This window comes from Tupaia chinensis, unplaced genomic scaffold (genome assembly GCF_000334495.1).
Source record: "Tupaia chinensis unplaced genomic scaffold, TupChi_1.0 Scaffold000070_1, whole genome shotgun sequence".
Classification (NCBI taxonomy): Eukaryota; Metazoa; Chordata; class Mammalia; order Scandentia; family Tupaiidae; genus Tupaia; species Tupaia belangeri.
The window spans coordinates 1,521,515-1,533,917 of NW_006159530.1; positions in this window are offsets into that span (position 1 = coordinate 1,521,515).

Here is a 12,403-nt window from a genome sequence, read left to right on the forward strand (position 1 = left end):
GAGGGCAGCACAAACAAGAAACGGGACACATGGGGCTAGGAAATGAGCTTTCTGGGATGATTCCACTCTACAAACAGACTGTTCAAAAGAACCAGCCTTAATAGGGCTATTTCTAAATTGTATTCCTCTCTGACTCATAACATTTCCTGAAAGGGGTGGAGATGGAAAGGGGGGAAGAAAAAGAGGCAAGTTAATGAATACTTTGGTTTAAAAATATTACCAGTTTCGGGCTGTATGAGAAGTAAGTAAAATGATGTGTTAAGGTCATGGCATCGTGGGTGGGTTTTTCTTCTCTATTCATAAATTTTTGGATGGTGCTTTCCTAATTTTATGTTAAAAAGTTCTCGTTATAGGAGTCAGCAGGTGGCATGGTGGTGCTGAACTCCCACATAGTCAACCACGGTTCAAGTCCCAGACCCAGTAGCTTGAAAATCATGCCAGGCATGTGTGTGTGCATGCCCACAATTCCAGGAGGAGAATGGAGGAGAAAGGACTGCAGTGTGGCCATCCCCCTGGGGAGCAATTTCTCACTTTTCCTCTCAGTGTCTCTCTTGTATGCATGCGTTTTTCTTTCTCTGGTGAGCACATATGTCCTATGGCAAACACCTTTAAAAAAATTCTCCTTATAAAGGCTCAAAAGAAAAATAAACCAAGGGTATCCACATTAACCAGGTAGATACAGCTCTGAAGGAACGTGGAGGTACAATTGGAGGTGGTGAAGTTGGGGGGATACAAACGCACCCTCAGAGAATGGAACGTCGGCTGTGTACCAGGTAGTTAGGTCAACACTAACGTCATTAGGGTGTAGTCTCTGGCCTTGGGTTTCTTCATTTGTAACATTGACTTTGATTCATAGGAATGTATGAAGGAAATTGTGATATATATTTGACAAAATTAATTAAAGAGCCCATTTTTTTTTCTAGAATGGGGCCAAAAGGCAACTGAGGAAATGCTGAAAGCCACTGACTTTGGAATGTGTACCTAGCCTTGATCCCCTTTCTCTCCCAGAGCATAAGAAAGAACTCTGTTCTACTATTCCATTTCTATCCTGTAGACCGAGAATGCCAAGAGAAGCAATGTCTTCATCCCCCTCCCTGTGGTTTCATGAACTGAGTTCAGGTCGCAGGAGGAAAGATAAGAACACCCACACACCTAAACAGAGTTTATCACTCACTACTGTGAATCTCCCCAGCCCAGCCTGTTCCCAGAGAGAATTATTCACTTCTCATTGTCTGAGCAAAGAGTCACCCATTTTTATCTCTTTAAAATGTTTTACAAAATTAACTCCCATGCTGACCCCCAATGACTATGAGGTCACCTTCCTCCCCTCAACATAGAGCTTAGTCAATTTCTGTTGTACAAGGCTCCTTGCTACAGCTTTTGACTAACATGAAACTTTTGATGAGTCCCCTTCCCCATTTGTGACTTTTTGCTTTAAATTTACCCTGAAATGAGAAGTGAGAAGTGAAGTGTTGTGCTCAAGTGATGTCATTGTGGGTGGGCTTCAGCACAGTGTTTAAGGCAACCTGGGTACTGTGTGTCCATGCAAATAATCCGCACTTTGGCCCAACTAAACTGTTTCACTTTACTTTGCCTCAGCCTTCCTCAGAGATGACAAAATACACCTTATGAATTTAAGGTAATGCCTTTTGAGATAGAGCCTTTGTGCCCTCCAATGTAATGCATGAATTCAGTATTAGACTGTGTGTTTTAAAAGCTGAGAGCCTAAAGGACTTGCCAGAAAGCTCACTGAGTCAGTAGTGACACCAAATGTGTTTATATAGACAGTGTTTGTAAAGTTCTGGACAAAGTTAGGACACCAGAAGGACAGAATTCAGTCCTTAGCTTTGTGACACATTTTTTTTTTCTTTTCTTTTTTTTTTTTTTTTCTTAAATAGACATTTGCCAAAGGGCATGTGCACTTGCCAGAAAGAACTGGAGAGAGGGAAAGTGGAGAAAGTGAGAAATTACCCCCCAGGGAGGATGGCCACATCACAATTCCTTCTCTTCCATTTTCCTCTTGAGATTCTGAGCACACATACACATGCACCTGGCATGTTTTTCAAGCCACCGGGTTTGAGACTCCAACCATGGAGTAGGCCATGTAGGATCAAGTGCCTTAACCACCATGCAGCCTGCTGGCTGATATCTGTTTGTGTATTCCTCTTTTAGTGATTCCAGTTCCTAGGAATTACTTCCCAGATTTTCTTCTGGTGGGCAAAGGATTTTTGCAAAATAGCATATACACTCATTCTGTATGTATTTTAAACTGTAAAATATGAGGTCTTCAGAAAATGTTTTGAAAATGGAATTAAAGTATGAGTTATTATTATTTTTTTTGGAGAGGTTTTCACTATAGGGCATGTGCGCTCGCCAGACAGAGAGAGACATAGAGACAGCGAGAAATCACCCCCCAGAGGGAATGGTCACGCCGCAATCCCTTCTCCTCCATTCTTCTCTTGGGATCTTGGGCACGCACGCACACATGCCCGGCGTGAGTTTAAGCCACTGGGTCTGGGACGCGAACCGTGGTCGACTACGTGGGAGTCCAGTGACATAGCCATTATGCTAACTACTGGTTCCCTAAGTATGAGTTATTTTGAAAAAATGTTTATAAGCCATAGTTTTTTCATAATATATATTTTCATGAACTTTTTGCAGACTCTATATATAACATAGATGATAGGACTTTAAGTTTGGAGTGAAATTTAAGAGATTTTAAGGTTTAACATGTCTCTTATATACTTCTAAAATGTCTGAAATGTGATAGAAATTAAATCTCATATAGATTATAAACTAGTGATGATACTTGTGGCCAATGTCTCATTATGACTCTTGGCTATATCAAGTGTCGTTTGACTATATCTCAAGTCAAGAATGTTTTACATAGTTTGTCTCATTTCATCCTGATTTTCCTGTGGCGTAGGAACTTTATTTGTCCAGTCTACAAGAAAACTGAGATTTAGAGGTTAAATGTTAAGATTCTATACCTAGAAAGGGGCAAAACTGGGAATGGAAACGAGAGTGTGAATCCAGACATCCATTCTTTTTGTTTAATTTTTAAAAAATTTTAAACATGCGGGGGCCTGCAGATGATGTGATGGTTAAGGCTCTGGACTTCCACATGGCCGACTGTGGTTTGAGTCCTGGACCTGGTGGTGTGAAAATCATACTTGGCATGTGTACATGTGTGCCCAGAATTCCAGGAGGAGAATGGACTGCAGCATGGCCATCCCTGGGGGATGATTTCTCACTTCTCTCACTGTCTCTGTCTGTCTTTATACAGTGAGCACACCTGCCCTATGGCAAAAAAAAAAAAATTCTAACATACACAATTATAGAGAACAGAGTCATAAACCTCTGATGAACTTTAGAAAGTTCCTTAATATATTGAATTAAAATATGAGTTTATTTTGGTGCAAAAAATTGAAATCCATGCATAATCTTTTCATAATATGCATTTTTCATGAACTTTTTGAAGGCACCTTAGTTTTAAATAATTATCATTTGGCTAATCCTATTTCATTTATTCTCCACATTGCCCACTGAATTATTTTTAAAATTTTTACATGTTGAATATAATACTTCAGTGTATACGTGAATAATATAATTATGTTTTATATATATAATTATATATTATATATATAAAATGTGTGTATATATATATAGATCTATCAAAACAATGTCTTTTTTTTTTTAAGTGTGCTTGCCAGAGAGAGACCAAGAAACAGAGCAGGGAAAAAAGCAGCTCTCCAATGAGGAGTGGTCATACCCATAATCCCTTCTCCTTCAGTCTCCTCTCAGGATCTTGGGCATGCATGCACCTGCCCCCGGTATAAATTAAAGCCACTGGGTCTGGGACTCGAACCACAGTCGACTACATGGGAGTCCAGTGACATAGCCATTACTCTAACTGCTGGTCCCAAAGCAATATTTTTAAAGCCTTAGTAATTAACAATAATTCCCTAGTATGTAGTATCTATCCAGTGTTCAAATTGTCCCAAATGTTTCATAAATTAAAAAAAAAATGTTGCTTTATTTGAATCAGGTTCTTAAGTCTACTTACTACACTTAATTTACATGTCTCTTAAACTCTTAAATACTTTTTTAAATTTATGCAGATTTTTCTCCCCCTTTTTCCCCCTAGATATTTATTTGTTGGAAAAAAATATTTTCCAGTATAATTTTATAGATTTTTGGATTCATTTTTATGGTATCCTTCAATACATTCTTCTACCCTCCCATATAGTAGTTACATGAGGCTTGATCAAGTTCAGGCCAATTTTTTGTTTGTTGGTTGTTTTTTTTTTAAATAAAAGTACTTTATATATGGGGCTGTATATGTTTTTTATTATTGCTAGATTTTTGACATAGGGTGCTAGCACTTGCCAGAGAGAGAGACAGACAGAGAGAAAAAGTGAGAAGTCATACCTCAGGGGGATGACCACAGTGCAATTCCTTCTCCATTCTCCTCTTAGGATTCTGGGCATGCATGCATAGGCGCCTGAAGCGTTTCTCAAGCCACTGGGTCCGGGATTCAAACCATGAAGTTGGCCATGTGGTATTCCACACCTTAACCACCATGCCACCTGCTGGCCCCAGTGCTGTGTGCTTTTTATTGAATATCATGAGAAAGCATGTCATTATCTTTCTCTTTATGATGTTAGGAGTGATCAATGTTTTTCATTTAGCTATTATCCTGATTCAGCCATTATAAAATTCCCCTATTGATTTTATTATTTTTTTTTTTGGAGAAGTTTTCTCTATACGGTGCGTGCGCTAGCCAGACAGACAGAGATATAGAGACAGAAAGTGAGAAATCAACCCCCAGGGGGGATGGTCACGCAATCCCTTCTCCTCCATTTTTCTCTCGGGATCTTGGGCATGCACGCACACGCACCCAGCGTGAGTTTTAAGCCACCGCGTCCAGGACGCGAACTGTGGTCGACTACGTGGGAGTCCAGCGACATAGCCATTACGCTAACTGCTGGTACTCCCCCCCCTTGATTTAATGCTTTTAGCAGTTATTGGTTATTGTTTTCCAGATCTATTATTTCATTAGGGGCTGAAAAGTGGAAATTTTCTTATAATTTATTTGGTATTTACTAGCAATAATCCTTTATAATGGAGAACTTTTGGGCTGGCCCTGTAGCCTGGTGGTAAAGGGAACCAGATCCCATATGGCCAATCCTGCAGTTCAAATCCTGGCCCTGGCAATTTGAAAAACGTGCCAGGTGTGTGCATGCAGACCTCCAATCCTGACAGGAGGGAGAAACGAAGGAGAAGGGATTACAGCATGAGCATACCTCATCATGGATGCTTTCCCCATCTTTCTCTGTCTCTGTCTCTCTCTGGCAAGCTCATATGCCCTCTGGCAATTGAAAGAAATAAAAACCTTTTCATTGATTATTTGATTACTTTTGTATAGCAAAGGCAGGCTCTATTCTTTCCCTTCAGAAATTGCTCACCTCAGATTCCTCTCAAGAGATGATCAATAAAGTCCTTCCCAGTCCTGAATATCTTTATTGACCTATATGGGGATTTTCATTTTCCTCTTTTATAACATTTGGGAGTAGTTTTTCTATATATTTATTTTGTTCTTGATAAAATGTAAGCACATACACGGAAGAGAAGGGGTGGGGAGAGAGAGAGAGAGAAGAGAGAGAGAGGAACCCTTCATGGGGCTCAGCCATACTCTGATCTCCTTCCTCCAGTCCTCCAGCCCATCAGGAATCAGGGCATATTGTGTGTGTTCCCGGCATGTTTTCAGGTCGACTGGACCAGGGCCTCGAACAGAGGTCAACATGGCGACTTCTAGCTGTGTAATTTCATATGCTACTGACTGCACCACGGAGGCCAGGCCATGTAGAGAGTTTAAAGATGCATTGGTTATATTTCCATTCATTACAGCCATTGTTAGTTCTGGCTGTGAGGCTACTTTGAATTGGCTTGTAAGTTCTTCTCACTGGCTCCAGTATTCTTCTGTAGCTTCTTTACTTTTGGATGTGACAAGACGTCTCAGGATCAACTTAAACATTTTCTGTCCTACCCCAGACACATTGAAAATCTAGAATATTAGATTAGGTCCCATAAAATGTATTTATTAACTCATCTACTGTCACATATTTGCTTTTCTGACTTTATTTAGGGGGGATTCTTAGGACAAAAATTTTTATTGTAAATCTCACCCACTTGAGAAATCAATTCTGTACTTTAATACAGAAGGCTGAGATCATGTTTTATAAAAAGTGGATCTTTGGACCAGCAAATGGTGTAATGGCTATGTCACTGGACTCCCATGTAGTTGATTGCAGTTCGAGTCCTAGACCTGGTGGCTTAAACTCACACCGGGTGCGTGTGTGTGCGTGCCCAAGATCCTGAGAGGAGAATGGAGGAGAAGGGATTGTGGCGTGGTCATCCCCCAGGGGGGTGATTTCTTACTTTTTGTTTCTCTGTCTCTCTCTTTCTGGAGAGACCATGTGCCCTATAGCAAAAACAAAAAACAAAAAACAAAAAACTTCCTAAAAAAAGAAAAAGTGAGTCTTCTCTGGGCAGAATATAAACAGAGGCTATAGGCAGAGACGCACTGGAGTCAGTTCCTAGAAACTATGCCATCCCCCTCTGCATATTCCATAATCTCCGTAGGTTAATTTCTGATCATTCCTAGAAACTTCACCAAGGGCACCTTCAAGCAAACATTCAAGCCTCTTGAGGTCTTCCCTTGAAAGGAGCCAGAGTTATCAATGGAAGTAACTTCTTCCAAAAGTCCTGGACCTTTCCATGGGAAATGACATTTAGATGCTATAATCTGGGAACTAGGAGTGTTTATTCTTAACAGGTTCTAGAAATTTTTAGAGGACTGAGCTAGAAGAATCATTTTGTTTGTTTTGAAAACCACAAATACCACATAACTTTATACTGACAATCTGATGTAATGAGGGAAATACCATGACTATCGTTAGTGGGTGAATAAAGTTGAACCAACCTTTGGGAAGTAATGCTTGTAGACATGGCACCTTGCACAGCGGAAGTCGGCAGTTCATCTGTTCCAGCTGAAAACAGATGACGGATTGCTTTGCCTTAGGGAATTGTCTTAGATAAACTCCTTTGTACTATTTGATTTGCCTTTTGAACTTTCGATACATAATGCAGAGAACAAGAAGATAAGATCAAAACCTGACAAACTCTGTTAACTTTTCAGTCTGATGTTTAACAGACCTTGCTGCTTATTTACTCAATAAATACTGAACTAAACCCGAGACTGAGTGAAGGAGCATTGTAGGGCCAGCGGGTGGTACAATGGTTAAGGCATTGGACTTGCACATGGCCGACCCACGGTTGTAGTCCTGGACCCAGTGGCTTGAAACTCATGCCGGGATGTATGAATGTGTGCGCAAAATTCCAAGAGGAGAGTGGAGGAGAAGGGATTGCAATGTGGCCTTACCCCATGGGGGGTGATTTCTCACTTTCTCTCTCTCCATCTCTTTCTGTGTCTCTGGTAAGTGAATGTGCCCTAAAGTAAAAATATCTCAAAAGAGAGAGAGAGATTTGAGTCCTAGACTTGGTGGCCTGAGAATCACATTGGGCACATGCCCAGAATCCTGGGAGAAGAATGGAGAAGAAGGGATTAAATCATGACCATCCCCCAGGGGTGTGATTTTTCACTCTCTCTCTCTCTCTGGTGAGCACACATGCCCTATGGCAGAAACCTTTAAAAATGGGAGGGGTTAAGATAATAAATTTTGTTATATGTATTTTATCACAGTTTAAAATATTGGAAAAAGTTTTACAAAATTTTACATCTTTTCTTTTTCCCTTTGAGTCATATTTTCATCCTAGTTCCCTCATCAAATTATATTTGAACATAATTTAGTTTTTGTTCTTGACAACTTTTTACTGAACCTCATCATGCTTTTTATTCAAATATATATATATAATGTCTGTGTATATATGTATGTTCACGTATACATACACACTCATATATTTATATATATAATTAAAATTTTTCTGTGAACATAAGGCTTTAAGTGTTTTGATAACTCATTCACTCTGGAAGAAAAACATTTTATAATAATTATTGGTAGATAATTATTGCCCAATGATTAGTACACAAAGCAACAAAAATCTATTGCAACCTGACAAATACTTGTTAAGCATGAAAGTAAATTTCATTGGAATAACATTTTCTAAGGAGATAGCGTTTTATGGCAATTAGTTTGCCAATCCATTTTTCCAGTGCTATACAAGTATTCAGTGACACTTGTTAAAGCACAGCAAGGGACATTTTACTCAGGACTACTATGATAGATTTAGGGATCACTGAAATGGGGTCCTGCAGCAGGGAAGAAATTTATAGCCCATTTCTAATGTATTTTGTACTGAATAACAGATGAGGAGTCTTCAAAATGTTCATGGAAAATGCATAGTATAAAAAAGTAAAGGGAACCAGCAGTTAGCGTAATGGCTATGTCGCTGGACTCCCACGTAGTCGACCGTGGTTCGTGTCCCGGGCCCGGTGGCTTAAAACTCACGCCGGGCGCGTGTGCGTGCGTGCCCAAGATCCAGAGAGGAGAATGGAGGAGAAGGGATTGCGGCGTGACCATCCCCCCTGGGGGGTGATTTCTCGTTTTCTGTGTCTATGTCTCTCTCTGTCTGTCTGGAGAGCACACGCGCCCTACAGTGAAAATCTCTCACAAAAAAAAAAAAGTATGTGTGGATTCCAGAAGGTTTTTCTTTTTTTTTTGCACCCAAATAAACTCATACATTGATTCCTTTTGTTTCATGAACTTTTTGCAGTACCCTGTATATGACAGGAAGAGAGTCAAATCAAACTATGGACTTCTGGTTCCTTGATTTTAAAAGTACTCATAGACACAGTATTTTGTATACTCTCTAAGGAACCTAGGGGTTTAATATATTCCAGAGGAATGTGCTGTGGTTAAGATTGATAATGGATTGGGACCAGCAGTTGACCTAATGGCTGTGTCACTGGACTCCCATGTAGTTGACCTGGTTCAAGTCCTGGACCCAGTGGCTTAAACTCACACCTAGAGCATGTGCGTGCGTGCCCAAGATCCTGAGAGGAGAATGGAGGAGAAGGGATTGTGGCATGGCCATGATTTCTCGCTTTCTGTCTCTCTGTCTTTCTGGTGAGTACATGCACCCTATAGCAAAAACCTCTCTCACACACAAAAAAATAAAATAAAACAAAACAAAAAAAACCCATATAAGTCAATTTGAATACTTCTGGTTAAAATGTTGAACAGCAATCCAGGGTCTTGGCCCAAACAAAGTAGGTAGTTGTTTAGAAACCCCTACACAGATCTTTACCATTAGTGAAAAGGCGAAAACAGGAAAACAGACAAACTGATTGACAAAAGGAAACTGAATGAAACCAGTCTTTTTTTTGGCCTTGGCTTTAGTTGGATAAAAGGAAAAAATACTTCCCATGAAAATTCTGAACAAATGTGTGAAATTTAGGTGCAAATTCACACTTTCTACATGCCCCCCCAAAGATAAACTCAATAAATTACATTAAAGAGACATGGTTAGACAGAACCCTCAGCAGCCTGGTAGGAGGAAAAGCAAATCTTCTCTGGAGGAGTATGTCTTTATACAGTTTCTATAAAGTCCTAGGAATATGAATTAACCCTTCCTGTTACGCACACACTTACATGACAAAACATGGAAGTGAGATACCATAAGCAAGGGTCAGCAGGGAGAAAAGAACACAATCAGCCCTGCAAATATCTATTATCTATCTATCCATCTATAATCTATCTATCTATCATCTATCTATCTATGTCTATCTAATATCTATCTATCTATCTATCTATCTATCTATCTATCTCATCTATATATACTGGAATTACCAAAGAATACATATACTTATCATGTTTGCAAAATGAAAAAAGAAATAAACGTGTGAAAAAGTGAATGACCTTAAAAATAACTGTGTAGATTTGAAAACAGAAACACAATTCTAGATATGAAAAATATTATAGTTGTGAAGATAATGCTTTTGTAGAAAAGAGATAACAACACTAAATCAAAAAATAAAGAAATAAAGGCCAGAGAACTAAGAAGAAAGAGGAGGTGACTGACTAGTCTGCTTACTGGTTATTACTACTATTGACTACATGACTGGCTTTCACAAAATATTTTCTCTCAAAATAAGTCCAGATTTGCAATCTCCCTTAGGCTGACCACAAATCCTGCTAACCGGATGATATCACTGACAAGAAATTGCTTCAGGGAGCTTCTGCTACCAGACTTAGACCCAATCTCGTCCCTTTCCCCAACTCTATAAGACCCTCCTCTGTTATCTTTGTCCAATGCAAACTCTTTCAGAAAAACTTACATGTATTATGCAACTTTTACTAGTATAAAAATCCTAGGTTTTCCAGAATTGGCAGACCTACTGCTATTTCCATCTGGCCCTGCTGCTGGTGGGTCTGACTGCTTTCCCCTGGGTCTGACTTGCACTTTGTGTTAGCTTTGTAAGAGCAGTAAATTCCTGTTTCTTTACTACTTTTTCTTTCAGTCGTCCTTTTATTATTTGAGATTGGTGGTGTCATAAGTGGGATGTGGACATCAGGATTTGCTAAGGTAACTCGCTCCTCACTGAGATGGCCTGGCCATCAGCATCCCATTGCAGTGCACCACTCTCAGGGCAGGTTAGTTTAGTTCCCTTTGATCTCTTGGGTCTCAGACTGTACACCTGTGATTGAGTGGTTAGTTGCACCCTGGATTCTACTGGCCTTTTGGTTTGAAATGATACATAAAAGGTTACACAGGATTCAGATGGCTTCAGCTTTTTTGGAGGAGAAATTCCTCATCTGACCTTGGTGTGTGACTGAGAGGATACTCTTAGATATTGCTTGTTTTTGGTTTCTGCTTAACAGTGTAATTTCTATTTAAAATCTTTATCAATTAGTGGCCTTTGATTTGAATTTGGATTAGAAAGTTAGCTTATAAATTGAGAGGTCTCAGAGCTCAAAATGTGCCTCTTGTCACCTGTAGGAACTCTAGGTTTTATGTCACAGAACTGTGGATCTTGGGCCAGGATGTGATGTGGTAGTCAAGGCTGCTGAATTCCACATGACCAATGCACAGTTCAAGACCTCGACCCAGCAGCTTTAAAAAACATGCTCATCCTCTGTGTGTGCATGCCCAAAGTGCTGAGAGGAGAATAGAGAAGAAGGGATTATGGCATGGCCATTCCCCCAGGGGAGGGATGAATCCTCACTTTCTCTCTCTGTTTCTCTCTGACAAGTGCCCTACAGTAAAAACAAACAACACAACACTCACACACACGCCAACCTCCTCCTCCCCACAAAAGAACTGTAAATCTTTTAAATTGAGGGTGTGTTAGTGATCCCCATTACACCTCTCCCCAACACACACACACACACACACACACACACACACACGTAGAGGTTGTCCTTTGTTTTTGTTTTTGTTTTTTGTCTAGCAGGGGCACACAGGGTTTCAAGCCTTTGTGTGGAGGCAGCCACCTAAAGTTGGGACCCCAAAATATGACCAGACAAAAATGTAGCACTGAAAATATATTGTCTTTTCCCTGTCTTTGGGAGTGAGCTACATCTTGTTTTATAGTTTGTTCTTAGTTTTGGTCTCAAGTGAAACTTTGAATTCTACTTGTGCCCTGAGCTGCATGTCAGATATACCTTAATTAAAAGTTTTGGCTTATGGACCAGCAGCTTATGGCCATGGTGTTTGGGGGGCTGGACTCTCACATGGCTGACCATGGTTTGAGTTACAGACCTAGTGGCTTGCTTTATCTTTCCTTTGCAACCCCAAGGCTCCTTCAAAAACAGTAGAAGAGGTGCCAAAGACCTCTCCCTTACCTTGGAGGTGTGGGGGGGTCCTATCAGCTATCTGGTGAGTGCACATGTCCTATAGCAAATTTAAAAATGATAATAACAATAAATGAATTAAATAAATCTTAAAATGTTTTGCTTATATTCAGAGCATGATAGAAATATGTGTGTGTGTGTGTGTGTGTGTGTGTATAGCCTTCCATCCTGAGGGGAGGAAGGAGAAGAAATTGAAATTATATACTCAGAAATAAAGACACAGATTTATCAAGACAAAAACAAAAATATTTGTGGTTTGCCTGGCTAAAACCTGATGAAAAAAGATATTTTAGAAGAATTTCTTTCTTTTTCCTTTACCTTTTTTCTCTCAAGAGCTCTAGTTAAAAGTCAGCTTAGGGAACAGATGGCATAATGGCTATGTTGCTGGACTCCCATGTAGTTGACTGCAGTTCAAGTCCTGGACCCGGTGGCTTAAACTCACTTTGGGCGCATGTGTGTGTGTGCATACCCAAGATCCTGAGAGGAGAATGGAGGAGAAGGGATTGCGGTGTGGCCATTTCCCCTAG